The sequence below is a fragment of the Mustela nivalis genome, assembly GCF_964662115.1.
Source record: "Mustela nivalis genome assembly, chromosome: 14".
Lineage (NCBI taxonomy): Eukaryota > Metazoa > Chordata > Mammalia > Carnivora > Mustelidae > Mustela > Mustela nivalis.
In genome coordinates this window covers 1,892,879-1,909,741 of record NC_139033.1, presented here as the reverse complement: position 1 = coordinate 1,909,741, position 16,863 = coordinate 1,892,879, and the positions used below count along the sequence as shown (strand labels likewise).

At 41.2% G+C, this 16,863-nt stretch overlaps 1 long non-coding RNA gene across 1 annotated transcript; it reads left to right on the top strand.

Annotated features, from left to right (window-relative positions):
- The first annotated feature begins 44 nt into the window (after positions 1–44).
- On the top strand, positions 45–15,433 carry LOC309848479. The gene is made up of 3 exons (XR_014303065.1): positions 45–391; positions 1,208–1,304; positions 15,275–15,433. It is a non-coding gene; the product is annotated as an uncharacterized lncRNA (long non-coding RNA).
- Positions 15,434–16,863: the final 1,430 nt, after the last annotated feature.

Below are 16,863 nucleotides of genomic sequence, written 5' to 3'. Positions count from 1 at the left end.
CCAGCTTCCGACTTCCTCCCTAGGTCCCGCCCCCTCCCCGTTGCCAAGGCGCCGGTTACTAGGTTACCGAGAGGCGCCGGGCGCCCGACTCCCTCCGGGTCAGCCCTTTCAGCCCAGCGCTGCCCTTTCGCCGGTGCGACGGGGCTTCCTGAGGCCGGGGGAAGCAAGAGAGGCCGGGTCACCCCCTGCAGCGGCCAGTCATCGTTACAAACTAAAGTCCCACGGCGAAAGCCAGTTCCAGCTACCCCCAAAGTTAACACTTAGAGTTCGAAGGAACAGAGAGCCTCCAGCGCGGAAAAACCCCGCCCGAGGGAAAACAACCCGAAATGACGGGGCCAGGTCTTGACTATAGATGCCCTAGGGAAAAAAAAGGCTCGAAATAAGCTGGGAGGTGAGTACTTCGAATGGATAAACAACTGCAAACACGCACAGCTCCGGTCTACCTCCCAGTCCGTGCCCCTCACCCAACACAATGCGGAGAGCCCAGCTCCAGGAGCAACCCCAGAGTGAAGACCAAAACCAAGCTCCCAGTTAGTTTAATAGCGTGTAACTGGAAAGGGCTAGCTACCAAGCACAGAGGACAGGATCCCTAGGATCGGAAGATAGGGGAACGAGTATTGACATTTTAGTGCCTTTTTCTGCAATGAGATGATTTTGGACCACTTTTATTTCTTTCTACTTTGCTGGTCTGTATTTCCCAGCCATGAGTATGACGAGTATGTATTGCATCTTACAGATTACATACTTTATCCAGAATAAAGCTTTTTTTTTTTTTTTAACTTGTGAGAAAGACAATAGGGAGAAAAGAGGAGGCTGGCCTGGGGTCAGAAGGGTTCTGAATCAGAAGCGGCTGCTCCCTGCACCTGATTACATCTGTGGCAGCTGCTCTAGGAGCAGAGTAGAGGGGCAGTGAGGCAAACACAGGAGGGAAGTTATACTTGAGGCTGGCCCCTGCCTGGGAATTCGGAAGCGGAAAGGGTCATCTGTGGCTTGTGGTGTGACGGTGGCCAGCTCGGACTCTGCGTGTTCAGATCCTTCGTCTGCCCCTTTGCCACCAGCTTCTCTCCTCGTCCTGTAATCTCTACTCCAGAGGTACCTGCCAGGATCAAACAACCCGTGTAAAGCAGCCGGCAACCGCCTTACTCTCTCCTCCCCTTCTAGCACACTCTCCACCCACCCTGTTCTTGTTTCAAATGTTTCCTCTCAGGCAAAACCTACTCAAGAATCGGCGGCTGGTGTGACTATACCCGCGAGGGCTGATTTCATGCGTCCACGTGACTGGACTCTGGCCGCCCAGAGAGCCGGTAACATATTACGCCGGGGCTGTGTCTCGGAGCGTGTTTCTGAAAGTGGTCGGTGTTGGAATCGGTGCACTGAGCAAGGAGGGCCTCACCGGTGCTGGTGGGCATCATCCAGTCCACAGAGGGCCTGAATAGAACGGAAAGGCAGAGGATGGGCGAATTGGCTCTCTTTTTGAGCTGGGGTATCCATCTTCTCATGCCCTCAGACACCAGTACTCCTTTTTCTGAGGCCTTTGGATTCAGACTGAATCACATCTCTGGCTCCTGGGTCTCCAGCTTGCAGACAGCCCATTCTGGAACTTCTTGGCCTCCATAATCATGGGAGCCATTCCTAGGATATATAAAATATAAACAGGAATATAAAAATATAAAACATATTTAAAACACAAAATATATTTTATTATACATAAATGTTATTGACATAGAAAACATATATATCAATATTACATATACAATGTAAAATATATTGTAAGTCTACATAATAAAAAATTAATGATGTATATATAGTCATTTTGCTAAGGGACCTTTGTCTTAGAAACACGGTGCCACCACCTCTTTGAGCTGGAAGATGTGACTGAGACTAGACCGAGTTCTCATAAAATTCTGTGTGCAGCTGCTACTTGGTTTGCTTGGAATGCAGAATTCTTCTGTGTGGCGTTATCTTATATATTTACAAGGTCATGTGTTGTGTGCCTCCCCAGTGGGTTGTAAGCTTCTTAGAAGGCAAAGCATTGATTTATTTGCCACTATATTCCTAGTGCCTGATGCATGGCTCAGAGGAAGCAATCAATCAATAATTGTTCCATGAAGGAATGAACAATAATAACTAATACTTCTTAGAGAGTTGCTAGGGGCCGGACACTGTCCTATGTACTTTGCTTTACATTTATTATACCCACTCAGTTGTTGCAATAAGCCTAAGCTACTATCATTAGCTCCATTTCATAGACTAAGTAACTTGCCCAAAAGTTTAGTAGGTTTTCTGACTTGGTATAATGGTCACAACTGGATCTAACCAGGACAAGAGCCCAAATTCTTAGCGAGCTCAGCTAGTGTGGTCCCTGGACTGGCAGCAGCAGCAGCCCCTGGGAACTTGTTAGAAATGTTAATTATTCTTGTCCCTACCCCAAACCCACTGAATCTGAAACTCTGGGGGTGGACCCAGCCATCTGTGCTGTAACAGGCCCTCAAGGGGATTCTGATGCACTGGCGTTTGAGAACCACCGTCCTCCACTCCCACCGCTTCTCAGTCCTGGAGCTTGCCATCTCTTTCTAAGACAGAGAATGGGTACTCACACGCATACGCCAGAAAAACAGAGGTGTCCATTTAATGTGTGTCTCTGCAGTTTTGTGTGTTTCTGGTTTTGTTATTAATTGAATTAATTAAAGGCATAGCCCTTTGGGCAAGTTACTTAATATGTCTTTGGTCCTCAGTATTGGCATTTGTGAAATGGGCAGGCCGATATTCAGCCATGAGGAATGGCATCTGTAAGTTGCCAGGGTGTACAATTTTTTTAAGGGCCATCAAAAATTTAGATTTTTATGTAAATTACTGTATGTTAAACATTGGCACCTAATTAAAAAAAAAAAAAAAGAACTGCTGGTAAAGCACAAATGTTGGATCATGTGTTTTTCTTTCTGAAATACAGATGATCAGGCAGAAGACGCAGTCATTCCTTCTGACCCTCTGCCTAGATTGTAGACCTTCTGGAGAAATAAGGATAAATAAAGCCGGTAGCTCCACGTGAATTGTGACACTGATGAACATGGGCACAAACTTTTCTTATGTAATCAGAACCAGATTTGGAAATGCTTTAATAAAACCGTAGGTCCTAGAGATGGCAGGATCAGAAGTTACAAACAAAATTACCAACGAAAAGCATTTGCTCTTAAAATTGACTTAGGGGAAGGGAGCCCTGGATTTTATTACTCTCAGCTTTGGAACAAACTTGGCTTTGGACACAGCACTTACTGCCTTAGTTTATTTTTAAGATTTGTTCTTATGAGAGAATGGGATGCGAGGCTATCTTTGGAAGATGCTGGCAGAAGAAAATCAAACTGGGTCTTTCTCCTGAGCATGTTTGTACTGGTGAAATCATGTTTAAATGAAGAGCAAGGACTTGAAGGAGGAAAAAAATCTCAAAGGGGAATTCGAAGAGTTTGTGTAGAGGAAAGGCCATTTTCTTTGGTGACCACAGCCAAATCATTGACTGATAAGGACTGTAAATTCCTCAGCTCTTTTGGGGGCACTCGCTGCCTTCAAGGACTTTGTCTTTGTCGGAAGCCCCAGAAAGCCCCTAAACCCGACAGGGTTTAGGGAAATCCATTCATTGTCCCCTAAAGTGTGTTCGTTGAATAATTAAGGAATGGTTCTTTTTTGATTCTCAAATCTGATGCTCTTTAACTTTGAGATTGAAAGGGTGATTCATATGAATTTGCTCCATGGGCTCAAAAAATTTCACATTTTTTAATTTTTCTAAATTCCATAGAATGTGGCTCAAGGTCCTCCACCATCTCTTCCTCAAACCAAGGGAGTGTGGAAATTCATTCTGTGGGAGTTGGGTTCCTTCGGTACCCTGGGGTCAAGAAGGCAAAGAGGTTGTAGGGAAATAGGCCAGAATATTTGAGGAAGGGCTTTTAGTCTTCAGCTGTTCCTAAAGTCTGTTGGCATAGATGCTCTTTGTCATCAAGTTTGAGGCTTAGACTTCCCTGGGCCCCTCCTTTGAAATTCTGCCACCTTCTCCTTCTCACCCACTTACTAACTCAAAGCGAGGTTCCAGAACCAATAGTATCAACACTCCTTAGGAGCTTGTTAGAAATGCAGAATCTCTGGACCCACTCCAGGACTCCTCAATCAGAATTGCATTTTAACAAGGTCTCCAAGCAGCTGGTGTGCAGATTTCAGCTGAGAAGCCCCAGATACCACATAATGTATCTCTCTCCCACCACCTTGTTCCTCACCACTGTTCTGCATCACTAAGTATGGAATTCTTCAGGGAGCGGGACCACTGGCCTCTCACATAACACTCCCAACCTCCTCCCTGCTAGGGGCTTAGCATTTTGATCATTCAACCCCAAGTCCAAAAGTTCCTAGGCGTCTAAGCTCCCCTGAGCCAGGCAAACCCAATGCTCCAGGACTCTGAGGCTTAATTGCTTGGGGAAAAGGAAAAAAATAAAAATAAAAAACAACCCTTAGTTTTTGGTGATGAGTCCGCAGTGGAAAGTAAGTCCATTAATTTCTCCATCACATTATTCTGTCACACTAATAATAGGCCCTCTGGGCTGGTGAAATTTTAAAAATATTTCTTCTTCTGGAGTCTTCTCTGTTTCCCTCTAGTTTGAGCCCAGCATCATTGCCCTGGACTAGACTCTGGGACCATCTTGATTGAAAAAGAGGAAAAGGTGTTAATAAGGAGGGGATGGAAGTGTAGTTCCATTACCCTGGCTCTGTTCGGTACTGGTCCAGGCATGGACCACACTGCCTTTGGTTCTATGGGACAGAATTGCAAGGCAAAAAGCATTTGGTGTGTTACCTGTTGTACAATCTGCGTGCAAAACAAAGGGACTGTTTCTCTCCCCTCTCTCAACATAGCAGGGACCCTGGGGATGTAGCGAAGTAAGAAATAGACCTTAATATTGGCAAAAGACTGCAGATTCAATTCGAGGATGAATAGTAATAAGAAAATGCAAATTACTATCATTATTTATGTTGCATGGCAGAGTTACACAACACTTTATTATACAGTAGATGCTACAGAAAGAACTATTTATAGACATTTTTTCCTGTTCCCCCAACCCCCCTAAACTCACTCTTTCAAAGCATCTGGCCCAAGTTCAATGGCAATGTGTTTTAAAAAATACACTTATTTTAAATAAATGCAATACTGAAAAGTAAAGACAATAGTACTGAAAACTGAAGAGCCAAGGCTATCCCAAGTCAACATGAAGAATTTTTAAACTCGAAGATATTTTAAGTGTTTCAAAGAGATAGATGTTCAAAATATACTTTTTTTTTAAAGATTTTATTTATTTATTTGACAGACAGAGATCACAAGTAGGCAGAGAGGCAGGCAGAGAGAGAGAGAGAGAGAGAGAGAGGGAAGCAGGCTTCCTGTGGAGCAGGGAGCCCGATGCGGGGCTCGATCCCAGGACCCTGAAATCATGACCCGAGCCGAAGGCAGCAGCCCAAACCACTGAGCCACCCAGGCGCCCCTCAAAATATACTTTTAATGAATCTTTCAACTTAAGAGAAATTGTTTGTTGTTTTTTTTTTTTTAAAGGACACACCTTAGAATTCAGTCTTATTCCAATCTGAAGATGTCCAATCTTGGCAGATGTGCAGGAAATTAAATTATCTGGCATGTTCATCAGTATGAAGATTGGACAATTGTGTCTTGAAAAAGTCTTAAAATTTAAAGATTGTTCAAAGTACAGATTTTTAAAAAAATAATGAAAGCAAATTTCCTTCTTAAAGGATTATCTAAAGTTTCCTGAATCTCATGGGAGTAAATTATTTTGTACCCTCTGCTTTAATTTTTTTCTTAAAATTTTAAGGGATATTGGACAAAAACAACATATTCAGTATGTCCTATTTTGGCAAATGTCAACCAGAACTGGCTTGTTAAACATGGGTTATCTTCAGTTTGTGCCAATTAATTAACTTAAGATGTTTTCTTAATGCTAAATTCAAATAAGTTCTTGGTTTTGATATAGCTTCTAATTTTCTTCTGTTGTTCAGGTGATTTGAAATTATAATTGAGAATAAATTTTGCAAAATTAACACATAAAAAGGCATCACTGGAAACGTTTTCCATTGCATAATTCCAAATGCCATGGAAATAGTTGGCGTATTTGGATAGTCATGGAACTTAATTCCATACGTACATATTTCAAAATTATCCATCTGCTTAACACCAGGAAGGGTTTCAATGGTAAGATCTTGGTGTACCCGATTGTGGAGAACTTGGTGTGATAAAATTTGCAAAATCAAAATCGTGTTATTTCTTTAAAAAACAATTAGTGGGATTAGAAAGTTGGTCCAAGCCTGCAATATGGTGTTTTGAGAACAAGAAAACAACAGCATTTATTCATGTCTCCCTGTACCCCACCAATGTGACCGCCAGGGAGAAGACATGCACCGAGGCAGTGAACTAAAGATCCCCCCCAGATCTTAAGGACTAGGTGACTTTAGCTTAAGCTTTACTGTTTTAACCAAGCAAGACCTTCTTACTTGAAATTGTAAGTGCAGATAAAGAATAGTGACATTCAAGCTCTGCCCTAAGCTTATTTATATTGGGAAAATACCTTGACGTCTTTAGTCTCAACTACAATAAACTGTCTCAATACTGATACTAAGCTATAGTTGATAAACTTCTCCTTTGATTTGTTTTGACTTTCTAATCAGAATGGGTGCCAGTTATTTATAAATGCATTAATAAAGTAACCATGGTAGATTGTCTGCAAAGATGGTTGCTGCCCATTTCTCCCATCCCTAGGGGGTGCATGCATCTTCCCCTCCCAAGAGCTGGAGTCTTTTTCCTCACTCCTTGGAGGCTGTTCTTTGACTTGCTTTTACCAAAAGAACTTGGCGGCAATGCTGTTCCAGAACTTTCAAGCTGAGGCCTGGAAGTTTACACGTTAGCTAGAGGGAATACCATCTGCCATGACTAGAAGTCCAGGCTTTTCTGTTGGAGAAAGGGGACTCCAGGAACTCAGGTGACAGCAGAGGGCCCCAGAGACATAAAAGAGTCCAGCCAACACCACAAGGAAGGAGGCCCAGCTGTCCTATGCAGTCCTCAATTGTTCAAGCCATTTCAACGGAAACCCTACGAGTGAGGCCATCTTGGAACCTCCAGTCCCACACGAAGCCACCTCAGCTAACACCATGTGAAACACAGGTGAACTGTCCCTTTGAGCCCTGCCCTACTTCCTGCAGATTCACGAGCAAATAACATGATTGTTATATTAATCCATTACATTTAGCTGTGGTCTGTTAGGTCTGTTACGCGGTAGCAATAGGGACCATCACAGCAACAATTTTCTCAAGTTTTTAAAATTGGGATTTACCAACTCTAAAAACATTTTAGAGGTTGAAAGGAAGAGACAAGTAGAATATTCATTAACCAAAGCTGTCATAACTAAGGGAGTTTTTTAAAAGTCCTTTTGAAAAAGTTTTGTGGTTATGCTTATAAACTATCCTAGTTGCTGATATTTCTGTCACAGAGAGTGATTTATTTATAAGTCAGCTAATGTGTAACCTTGACTAGAACAATGACAAAAGTAGTTTCTTCAATACTCATCTCATTTTTACTTGGTTGTTATGTAAATGAGAAATTCCAAGGAAGCTATGAGTAAGGAGGAACAGCCTTACAAACCAGACCCTCTGTGAAGCACTCCAGGGCTGCAAATATTATCTGTATAAAGTACACTTGATGTACTTGCATATCAGTAGAAATACTTGTGTCGCATGTATTCCTAGACCTAAGGCCAAAGGAAATTTATCTAGGCCTAGACCATGTTTTAAGCAAGTTAGAATTTTTATTCAAATTAGAAATATGTCTTGCAGTACTAGTACTGAATTTTAAAAAACTTGGCCACCTCATGTTACCAAATTTGCCAGCGTTTTGACAATGGTATGTATGGAAACATTGCTAGCAGTTTTGTCGACCTCAGGATTTTTTTTTTTATCTGCAAAATTAGGATAGTGTTTTGTTTTTTTTTTTAAGAAAAGAACATTTAAATTAGCAGGTGACATATGGATCAGATACTAGCTATATTTGGTGTCTGTTCACTAGAAAATTACATAAAAGGATAGTTAGGAAAGGAGGTGAAAAAGAACCAGTAATAGGAGCCAAATACTAAGGGGAGAAAAGTCTAGTTTATACATGAGACATTATTAGCATAAGGCATTTTGTTCTGTAATGTAACTGTTGTAAAAGTAGGGAGAGAATAAGAGAAGAGTGGTAAATATACAGAAAATAGCAGGAGAACAACGTGACTTTAAAAAAATAAAAAACAGACTCAAGCTCACAGATGGAGGGCAAGGTCTATAAACTAGTCTACTGGGTTTCTATTTTTGGGCATTATTTTGGACTAGATAATGTAAAAACTTTCCCCGGTTAATAGTCGTCTAGATAATGCTGGGTAAAATATAACACCACCAGAAAACAGGAATAATCTCAAGGAGTCAGAAAAACAGATGGTGAAAACTAAACTGGTAGGGTTTATCTGCATGGAGCAGGGGAGGGGTTTCAGTTGTAAAAGTCCCAAAGGACAGGGGACAGAACTTTGGGGGAAGGGCACTGTGGCCTCCACTCAACGACCCTCAAAGAGCTATACCCTTAAGGGAAAGGGTGGAAGGACTAGAAAAAGTCATCCAGCCAACACAGGGAGATAGCAAGAAAGCCTATTTCTTTTACTCTGGACCTTGAGTGGGAAAGAAACGCCCCCTTAGAATTGTTCACAGTAGGACTCTACTCATGTAAGGTTTAGGGTTCAAATTTACTTTGGGAAACCCTTAAGCCAAGAAATGAGCTAAGCAAACTCTTAAATGCAAACCTTCAGTCTAGATGTCCTGGATTCCCACAAATAAAGATCTCTGTGTTCGAAATTACAAAACACACAAGGAAACAATCCACCATGAGCAAGAGTCAACAGAAACAACAAACCACAAGATCAGATCCCAAATGCTTCAGATAACTGGTTTCTTAAAGACCCATTTAAAAGAAACTGGTTCACAATGATTAAAGCCACAAATGAATAAACACAAGAAAAGAACAATCCTTAAAATAGATGAAGTGCTTTTGAAAAAGAAACTAGGATGTCTTCATCTTGGTGATTTTTTCTCTTTATCATTATCAGTGGAACCAAATATTCAACATGAGACTGCACCTACGCATTGTATATTAACCAGAAGCAGTAAAATTTCCCCATGAGTCATTCATTATCACTCGTTTAGCAAACATTTATCAACACCTGCAATGTGCCACCAACTGTGTGATGCCTGAAATGGGGGTGTGTTGGGGGGGGGTTGTTCAGCAGGTGAAGCAGACAGACCTTCCAGTGGGGCAGAGATAATTGCAGGCAAAACAGACTTGCAGTTAAATTCTAGCATAACGTATGTACCCAGGATGAAGGAAAGAAAAGAAAGATGCAGGCTGAGAAGGGCCTAAGAAAACCTTAAGGAAGTGAGGCTTCAGCAGAGACTCAAAGAGTGATTAGAATTTATCCTGATGGAGGAAGGAGAGAATGCTGTCCAGAAAGGGAAGAGAAATATTGGAAGGCCTGGATTCAAGGCAGGCTGGTGCAGTTCAGAACCTGCAAGAAGACCACTATGGCAGAGTACAGAAAGCCAGTGGGAGGTCCGGTTTGTATGTGTAGGACCACCATGGGAGGCTGAATAGCTCTAGGGGCCAGATTCTGAAAATCCTTGTCTGTTAGGCCAACCAGAGCAGATCTGAGTTTATCCTTCAGGCAATGGGGAAATTTTGGAGAGAAGAGACCAGAAAATTTAGGCTTTGGAAAGACTATTCTGGGGATGGAGTGCCAGATAGTTTAGTACAAGGTAGACTTGTCACTCCTCAAGGTTGTTGTAACCAAAACAAAAGGAAGTTCTTATCCTGTAAGTTTTGGGGGAAAACACTTGAAACTAGTTTTGATGAGTGTCAGTAAGGGAACAAAACATTTAGTAGGAAGCCAGTTTGGAAATGCACCCTACTGTGCATTCCTAAGTGGAAAGACAAGCATAAGAATATATATAGAACATGCTTCCATTTTTAAAAAATGGAAACAAAACCTAAAATCACCCCTACATATGTGTGTGTGCACAGTAAATATATATTAATATGGAAAAAAGCCCCAAAGAGCTTCCAGCCTCCTCTTCTTGTTCTTCAGATTCCTGTTGTAGATAATTGTCCAGAAACAATAATAATGATGCTTCCTGTTTTCAAATTCATTGCTGATGGTCCAAAGGGATGGAACAGGAGGGAAATAAAAAATTACTCTAAGGTCAAAATCATGACTCCCTCACTGGAAAGTGAGCTCCCTGGAAATGAGCCACATGTTTTATTCATCTTTGAATTTCTCCAGTGCCTGGCACATAAATGCCCAATAAAAGTTTATTGGATGTGAGAATAAGAATATGGGAATTGGAGAATACCCTAATGGTTGTGTGGAAACTGGAAAGATTAAATTTTGGAGAATTCAATCTAACAAGTATTTATTTGAGCCTTTGTCGTGTGCCACCCTGAGCTGGCATGTAGGGTGAGGGGAGGTGGTTGTGTTGAGCAGCTTAAAGACCTAATCTTAGCAACAAGCAAAGGAGGGTTAGAAAGATATGGTCTAAGGGTACCAGCTTTGGAGTCAGGCAGACCAGGGTTTAAATCAGGATTCTTCCATTTACTAGTGGTTTGACCAAAAGCAAATAGCTTAACCTCGATGGGCCTCCACTTCCTCATCTGCAAAATAAAGATTATAATGATAGTACCTACTTCAGAACTGTGGAGAGAAATAAGTGAGATATTCACATCAAGCACTTAGCATAGTACTTGAGTCAGAGGAATCTCTGGATTTACATGAGATATTATTGTAGACAAATGTAGGGATCAAACTAGGGTATCTGGTTGGTGCTACTTTTAACCAGCTACTCTAGAATGTCTCTTTGGTAATTTTGGTAGTCAGAATGATGTCCCCAAAGATATCCATACCCTAATCCCTGGAACCTGTGAATATGGTACCTCACAGAGCAAAAGGGACTTTGCAGATGGGATTAAGTTAAGGATCTTGAGACGGGAGATTATCCTAGATTATCCTAGTGGTCTCTGTGTCATCACAAGAGTCTTTATAAGGGAAAGAGGGAGGCAGGGGAATAGTGAAAGTGTGACAGTGGAAGCAGAGGTTGGAGTAATGTGTTGCTGGCTGGGGGTCATGAGCCAGGAATCGTGAACAGTCTTTTGAGGAGGGGAAAGGCAAAGCAGTGGGTTCTCCTCTGGATCCAACACCTTGACTTTAGCCCAACGAGATGATTTTGGACTCCTGACCTCCAGAATTGTAAGATCATAAATTTGTTGTTGCTTTGAGTCACAGTGTTTATGCTAATTTATTATAGCAGCTATAGGAGACTCAGACAGTAATGATGGACAAAGAGATGGGCTGCCCAGACCCTATTCAAGCAAAGACTTGCTGTCCCATTGCTGGGAGTACAGTCAAGAGATGGGCTCTGCTCCCAGCTCCTTGGGCTTCAAGCCACAGCTGTGGAGAGTTGTTCATCCAAGGTCACGTCCTTTCTGGGACAGTTCATACTGAGTGACTAAGGGAAGCAAGAGTGGGATGGGGCTACAGGAACTTGTTACTTTGGTCCAACTCCCACCAACCCCGACAGGCAATCATCACTGTAGAGTGTCCCGTGGTTTTGGCGGGGGCGTTATCGGGTGCATGTCACAGTTGGGCCTTTCTCTCTGCCCAGCTCTGCTTTGTTTAGAAAAAAACCAGTTCTCCCTCCAGTGTGTCTCACTGACTCTCGCAGGACTACCGCACTCACGACACATCTGACACCAGAGATGTGGGGGTTTTCCCCGCGCCAAGCAATTCTGCAACACCAGCTGGGTGTCCTACAATTCAACTCTGTTCTGACACTATCTGCGGATAGCATCAGATCCCACAAGTTCAGAGCTCGGTCCCACAAGACTATCTCCTCAACTCCCACTTCAGATGCCTGCTGCAAGTCTAGCTCATCAGCTGTACTTCTCACTGATTAGCTATAAATCAGAGTTCCCACAATCCCCTTCTCAGGTTCAATTAATTTGCTGGAACATCTCACAAAACTCAGGGAAACAGCTACTTATATTTACCAGCTTGTGAGAGGACACGATAAAGGATACAGAAGACAAGTCAGCTGAAGAGGTACATAAGGTGGGGTCTGGAAGTGTCCTGAGTTCCTGAGTGTAGGACCTTCTGTCCTCAGGAAGTTGGGGTATGCCACTCTCCCAGTGTGTCGATGTGTTCTCCAGCCTGGAAGCTCTCCAGACCTCAGAGTATTGGGATTTTATGGAAGCTTCCTCATGCATGACCAATTATTAACTCCCATTTCCAGCCCCTCTGCCCTCTCTAGAGAATAGGGGGTGGGGCTGAAAATTCCAAGCTTCTAATCCTGGCTTGGTCTTTCCAGTGACCAGCACCAATCCAGGAGCCCATCCAGGAGGCCAGAGTCACCTCATTAGATCAAAAAATGCTCCAAGAGCTCATCATTTAGGAAATAACAAGGGTTTCAGGAGCCCCATGTCAGGAACTGAGCGAGAGACTTGCATGTATATGTTCTATTATCTCACAAGCTTCCTTCTGCTGCTGCTTCTTTTTAAGATTTTATTTATTTATTTGACAGAGATCACAAGCAGACAGAGAGGCAGGCAGAGAGAGAGAGGAAGGGAAGCAGGCTCCCTGCTGAGCAGAGAGCCCAACGCAGGGCTCCATCCCAGGACCCTGGCACCATGACCCGAGCTGAAGGCAGATGCCTAACCCACTGAGCCACCCAGGCGCCCCTTCCTCCTGCTTCTTTTCACAGATGTTGAATGCTAACTCTTGTTCTTCAAACTCTGTTTCCGTATTCTTCCAGAAAAATCCACCTGTAGCAGAAACCCATCTGAGAGTGAAGGACAGTGCCTTTGAGATTACAGACCACTATTTAACTGTCTGGATTTTGTTTTGTTTTGTTTTTTTAACTCTTAAATTTCTTTAAAAATAGAGACTACTAGGGGCACCTAGGTGACTCGGTTGTTTAAGCATTCAGACTCTCAGTTTTGGCTCAGGTTGTGGCCTCACGGGTTGTGGGATTGGGCCCTGTGTCAGGCTCTGTGCTCAGCAGGGAGTCTGCTTGAAGATTCTCTCCCTCTGCTTCTTACCCACCCCCTTGTACCTCTCTTTCTCTCTCAAATAAATAAATAAATCTTAAAAATAAAAATATAAGTAAACAAATAAAAATACAGAATACTGGTATTTTATCCATAATCCTTTCACAAATGCATTTCACTACGCTTCTATCCCTTTCTTAAAAATAAACTAAAATAGAAATAAAAGCAAAAATCTGATTTAGAGCAGGGACCACATATCCTGCATATTTTTTAAAGCTTTGTTTATAATGTTTTTTGTTCATAATGTTTTTTAAACCTTTGTCTATAAACAGGAAAACCAAGTCTAATTGTGTTTGTAATTTTATGTGCATAGGAAGCAATTTCCCTTGTTTAGGTGTTAGCCAAGTTAAGCTGAGGAGTATAGCCCTCACAGGAGAGTATAAAGGTGGTCTTCTCTCCTCAGACAAAGAGAAAAGAGAGTACAAAATTCATCCTTTGGAGACCTCACCTCTGTTCATATGCATGAATATTTTATAGTATAGTATTTTATAAATAAGCCATTGTGGAATTTCCAATTAAAACCAGCATATTGGGAGGCACCTTTATTTCCTTTTCCTCCCCAAATCTGGCTAAAACACAATAAAGGGATGAGAATGTACTAACTCACCAGGATAAATAAAATGAGGGGAGACAATAGTGGATAAGAGATTTCAACAAATATTGGGAGACAAAAGGTTGTTGGAGGGATTTCCAGTTAAATACGAAAGGCTAAATACTTTGCCTTTTCCAAAAACTTTACTAAGACAATATTAAACCTGGCTGGCTCTGTCCATAGAGTATGTAGCTCTTGATCTTGGAGTCATGCCCCCCACTGAACATAGAGTCTGACAAAAAAATGTTGGGCCTCTCAGTTGGCTCCATCAGTAGAGCACACAACTCTTGATTTTGAGTTCAATCCCCATGTTGGGTATAGAGATTACTTTAAAAAAATCTTTTAAAAAATTAAGGAATAAAAAAATATGTGTTAGTTATAGATGTGCCATACCTGAGGGGAGAGCAGTCACCAGCTTTCCAATCTAGAATTCTATATCTAACCAAACTATCACTGGGGATTAACATCAGAAAAAAAAATTTTCAAATAATACACTATATGTTAATAAAAATAGCTTAAAAAAATAAACAGAAAGGTCTTCTGTTTCAAAAAAAATATTTTCAGGCATTCAGGGACTTAAAAAAACTACCTTCCATTTGCCCTCTTTCAATAAGCTTTTGGAAATGTACTCTAACAAAATGAGAGTAAAATAAGAAAGAGTGAGACAAGACTTGAAGGAAGAGGAGATTCACAATGGGCAATAGGCAAAGGAAATTCAGAGGACAATGGCAAAAAGATGATTCAAAATGACAGCTGTGCAGTAGGCCCTAGAGAACAACTTGTCTTGATTGGAGCAAGAAAACAGACTCTGAGAGGAGATCCCCAGGAAAAACATGAAACTGATTCTTAGAATGTAGGAAATATTGTTGACAGGCCTATAGCAGAGATGTTGGAGCCCTTGAAAAATTATATATATATATATATGTATAAAACAATACTTGGAGAAATTAAAAACCAAGTCAATTATAAACTCTAGGAAAAAAACAAAGGGTTTTATAAGAAAGGAAACATAGTCACAGTTCATCTACTTGGTTTGGTAGAAAACAAAATTTATCTGGTCATAATATAAACATTTCTACTCCCAAATGGCTGTATAATGATGTTGGAGAGATCCGAGGAGGGTAAGTAAGGAGTGGTGTTAATGTACAAGAAATGAATCAATAGGCGTTCTAAAACTGATACATCAAGAAATTGTAGTATTAGTTTTCTATCTAGAAGGACAGTAATAAGTACCAGGGGAAAAACTATATGGTTTGAGGGTGGTTGCCTCTGGGGAAGAGGACATGAAAGCTGAGATAGAGGAGGGTAAGATACAGGGGTCCTTTAAACCATGTGCTTTTCAACTCTATTCTTTAGAATAAATCATTAAATAATTTGAAGATGGTAGTATATACTGTATTTGATTATAATAATGAGTAAATGATATATTGAAATTTAAAACAATTAAAAAATTAAAATTTGCTTTTTTGCACTTTTAGGAATAGAATCATCTCATGAAACTGAAGACTTGACAAAGTGTTCTCAGCCTAGTGGTAAAGCACACAGACTTTGGAGTCTCAAACCGCTTTTTAGCTTCAACACTGCTATGTGTTATGTGATCTTGGATAAATTATTTAACTTCTTGAACCTTGATTTTTCTTGACAATACAGAGGGGATATCAATAATACCTATGTCATAAGAATGATTTCATAATTAAATTTAATTAAATTAAATGAGATAAAAATAACAAAAATAACAACTAAGGAACCTATGTACTTTGTATATATTATCTTTTTTTTTTCTTTAAAGATGTTATTTATTTATTTGACAGAGAGAGAGAGATCACAAGTAGGCAGAGAGGCAGGCAGAGAAAGAGAGGGAAAGCAGGCTCCCTGCCAAGTCAAGAGCCTGACTTGGGGCTGAATCCCAGGACGCTGAGATCATGACCTGAGCCGAAGGCAGAGGCTTTAACCCACTGAGCCACCCAGATGCCCCTGTACATATTATCTTATTATCTTATTGAATCTTATTGAATATCTACATATTACTTATTGAATCTTCATAACCTGTCTATTTTATGAAGAGATTTGTATCATAATACCTAATTATTTAATTACTAATTACTCAATAAACATTAGCAGTTTTCTGTTAGTATTTTGATGGGAATGAAGACTAATAAGAGAAACAATGAAAAAACTCGGGAACATTCTGGTTATTCTGAGACTAGATTGGTGATATCCCCTGTCCCCCTATTACACATAGTCTTGAACCTGAAATAAACAGAAAAAAGTCGCCATGGCATCAAAGTTCTATTCAAAAGTGACAATTGTTGGCTTAGGTCTACATTCTTTTTTTTTTTTTTAATTGTAAGGATGCCTGGCTGACTTAGTCAATCCCAGGAACCTGGCATCATAGCCTGAGCCAAAGGCAGACGCTTAACCAACTGAGCCACCCAGGTCCCCCTGTTGCATAGATTTTTCGAAATAGAATTGCTAGGTCAAAGAGTAAATGCCCTGCAAAAGAGTTGTACCCACTTATACTACCACTCATTAGAGTATGAAAGTGCTTATCTGCTATTCTCTCTTTGTTCTTAGATAATACTGCTCTCTTTAATATTTGTGATGCCGATGGACCAGAAATACCTCAATGTGTGAATTTGTATTTTTCTTTTAATTTATTTATTTGAGAGAGGGAGAGAGAGAGCGAGTGAGCCTGAGTGGCGGTGGCGGGGTTGGCAAAGGGAGAGGGAGAAGCAGACTTGATCCTAGGACCTGAGATCCTGACCTGAGCTGCGTGCAGCTGCTGAACTGACCAAGCCTCCCGGGCATCTCGGTATTTTTCTGATGACTGTTAGAGTATCTTTTTGCACTTTGATTGGCTACCCGTGTAATTTTGCTGTGTTTTAATCCGTTCTCTACTGGGGGACATTTAGCTTGGTTATCAGCCCACTGCACATGTGGAATGCCCGAACAAAGAGGTGACTATGGGAAGGTGTTAGAAATGCATCCAGTGACAATAAAACGACTGCAGAGACGTTCAAAATGATAGCCTTGAGTCATCAAGTTTCACTGTATTTAGGAAATAGAA